This window comes from Mus caroli, chromosome 3, assembly GCF_900094665.2.
Source record: "Mus caroli chromosome 3, CAROLI_EIJ_v1.1, whole genome shotgun sequence".
Taxonomy (NCBI): domain Eukaryota; kingdom Metazoa; phylum Chordata; class Mammalia; order Rodentia; family Muridae; genus Mus; species Mus caroli.
In genome coordinates this window covers 48071270-48074861 of record NC_034572.1, presented here as the reverse complement: position 1 = coordinate 48074861, position 3592 = coordinate 48071270, and positions in this window count along the sequence as shown.

Here is a 3592-nt window from a genome sequence, read left to right as displayed (position 1 = left end):
TGCTTTTGAGGCAGAATAGACAGAAATGCAGTTAGTGACTAGAATTCTGGGATTCAGACATTTTTCACTGGGATGCTTTTAAAGGCACCTGCCCCATAAGAGTTGCCTTGATCTCCTCTACTTCTTCAGTATGATTATGCTGGCACTCCTGGGCAGATTGCTTCTTGATGTTCTCCACGTGTGAACCTGTCCATGTCCTATAGAAGACTGCTATGTGCTATTTAATATTTCCCATCTTATATTTTCTTTGGTAGCTTCTAAGTGCTGTAAACATTGTCCCCATAGGAGGCAAGTCTAGAGAGGAGGCATATTTAGCTTATAAAAATATACACTAAGATATTATTATTATCATGATATTATTTCTCATTAAGACTCTAAGCAAGAGAAGACATACCCATTTTTATCTGGTAGGACATTTACTCTGGCTGTAGGATACAGAATGGGCTTAAGGGAGGTGAAGATACTGTAGTCTTAATCAACGAAAGCAATGCTAGGGCAAGCTCCAGGGAGAAGCCAGTTATGGGATGTTGGGGTCAGCTGGAAGCTGGAGACTGGAGATTAGAGAAGTTAAAGACAGTGAAGCATCAAAGACTTCCATTGTGTTTATCCCAAAACTAGAATCATTACCTTGGGAGAAAAAAATCACAGAAAGAGAGAGAGAGAGAGAGAGAGAGAGAGAGAGAGAGAGAGAGAGAGAGAGAGAGAGAGAGAGAGAGAGAGAGAGAGANAGAGAGAGAGGCAGAGAGACAGAGACAGAGAGGCAGAGAGAGACAGAGAAAGACAAAGACAGAGAGAGAACAAATGAGACAAGAGAGATGATAAAGGACAGACTAAGAAAAGTGTTTCTTATAGGAAGAGTATATTTGAAACTCTTTGACACTCTTAGAGTGGACAAATGTTCTCAGAAGAGTGTGTTTTAGAATGAGATGTGGGGAATGAGAAGGCAGGGTAGAGAATGGAGTGTTGGGAGGGGAAATTAACACAACCTTTGGGGAGGGAAAATTTTGAAATAGTCATATGAAAGCTTTCAACTGTAGAAACTTCCTAAAATGTACACATAACACACACTCATAGCACACACAGAGTTTAAATGGAGTTACCGTATAACTGGAATACAATGCTTCCCCCAAACATTATAGACCATCCAACAAAAAGCCCAATGACCATGGTTAGCTCTTTTTGTGTAGTTGGTTTTCCTAACTACAGGCTAGTTTTCATAGTGTTGGAAGGTTCTATGCAGGCTAACAAGGGAGAATAGTGATTGGTAGTCTTTTCTACATGTGAACCTTATGAGCTACAAAATGGATGGCCTTGTGTGATATCCCCACTGGTGTAGTAGTGGTATAAAAGATATGGGAATAACCAACCACTTGCTGGTTGTATTTAAAGGCTGCTGCACAAGATAGAACCCATGGCTAATGAAATCAATGAATAGTTTTCAAGGATGGAGAAAAAAAATGAGTCAATAAACATGAAAAAATACTAAGCCTTGGAGAAATGAAAATTAAAGTTATGTTGAGCTTCAAAGTTACTCCCGTGAGAATGGCATTCATTAACAAAACAAATAATAACTACTGATAATGATGCAGAATATAAAATACTTTATCTACTACTGTGAGAATGTAAAGTACTCAAGCCACTATGGAAATCAGTATGGACTTCTGAAAAAAACTTTAGTTAATCCAACATTTGACCAACATATAGCACTAAAATTTACAAACGGACTCTAAGCCAACATATGACAGAGATACTTTCCCACCAGTGCTAATTTCTAGACTAGTTATAATATGTAGGTTATGGAACTAATGAAGGTTTCCAACAACAGAGGGATGGATAAAGAAAGGGGATACGTATGCACAATGAATTTTTTTTCTTAGCCATAAAAAGGAATTGAGTTATGTAATTTGAGAGAACATGGCACAGCTAGACATAGTTAAGAAATATGAGTATCATGTTTTCTTTCTCTTGTGGATTTTATATAGATACATAAATCACATGTGTATAATGTGTAAAAGTAGAAGCGAATTTCCCTAGATGAATGGAGGTGATTTATGGAGTGGACAGGAGTGCTGAGTTTGGAGACACTCTAAGTACAGTGTGAAAAGGGTTCTTATGAAATTAGACTTGTGTGAAAGTCTTCTTATGAGATTTAGCATCACATATAGGGGATGTACAATTGAAATATTTGAGGGAGAAAAGGAAAAAGAGAGAATATACAAAGGCAGGGCTGAGAAGCCATTGAGGGATGTGGCTGGGTTCAGAGAAAGAGAATGAAAAATTGAAAAGTAGATGCTTTGGTTGCCTACTGGCTGTGCACTGGTTCCAACTCCTCAGTCCACGCTGTGCTTACTTCGTTGGATTCTGTGAGGTACCTACTTAATCTTTCAATAAATGTTTTCAATCATGTCCTGAGTAATATACACAGGAAATCTGAAGTCCAGACAGGTTAACTATTTGGAAGGTACAGAGAAGGCTGTCAGAAGATCTGGGAACAGACCCAGGGCTTGAGGCCATTCTCTTTGAATGCATAGAGCTGTTGGCAAGATCAGGCAGGGAAAAATGTCTTCAAACCTTCATCAGGGCATACGTAGGGGTCCTATGTGTCTTTGAGAATAATGTTAGTGGCGTTTAGTTTTCTAATAGATAGTCTCACTTATTTGTTAATATTTAGTAATTAACCTGCCCTCATCTTATTGTTTGTTCTCTGTCCTAATTCTTTAGTGGACAATTAAACTCCTCCTCTGAAGTGGAGATGGCACCTTCTCCTTCGTATCAGAAGCAAGTCCTCTCTTTGACTTGGTAAGAACTGCAGATCTCTATGGTAACAGAAAAGTCCCTATGGTATATATGTTGTATTTTACATATTAATACTTACATTATTGCATATGTTGGAAAACTACATGGGTACCTCTAGAATTGGGAAAAAAAAGCAAAGTTAGGCAAAAATGAAGAATTGAGACTAGGAAATAATGACAGTTGGCAGGAGACCTAGATATGGGAGTTTCAGACAGTATAAGGAATTTCTTTTTACAAGAAAAATTTGGTCAGTTTTTTTAGTGTACATTCTTAAGATTTTCATATTAAAAGAAAATGTTAAAACAAGGACAATTTGATTTATTTCCCCTATCACTAAAACAAACCCTATTCAGGCTAATTCAGAAAGTACTGCTGTGCCCAAATTCCTGATGGGAAATCTGAGAGTAGGTTTAAAAATAAAATTTCAGTAAACATACTTTTGGGTAAGACAAATAACTATGTACATAAATACTTTATTCAGAAATTATTTTTTCCCAGAGACTTTTTATGTAAAATCTTTAACGCTATCATAATAATTATGCTTATTTATAGGTTATTTTAATCATGAACTGTTTCAATAATGTATACAATATGTAATGATGAGATGAGAATATTAACTATATGTCTAGTGCCTCAAGTATTTAGCATTCCTTTTTGTTGGAATATTTAAATCCAGTCTCTTTGCTGAAGACTTTTTTCTCTTTTCTTTTCTTTTCTTTTCTTTTCTTTTCTTTTCTTTTCTTTTCTTTTCTTTTCTTTTCTTTTCTTTTCTTTTCTTTTCTTTTCTTTTCTTTTC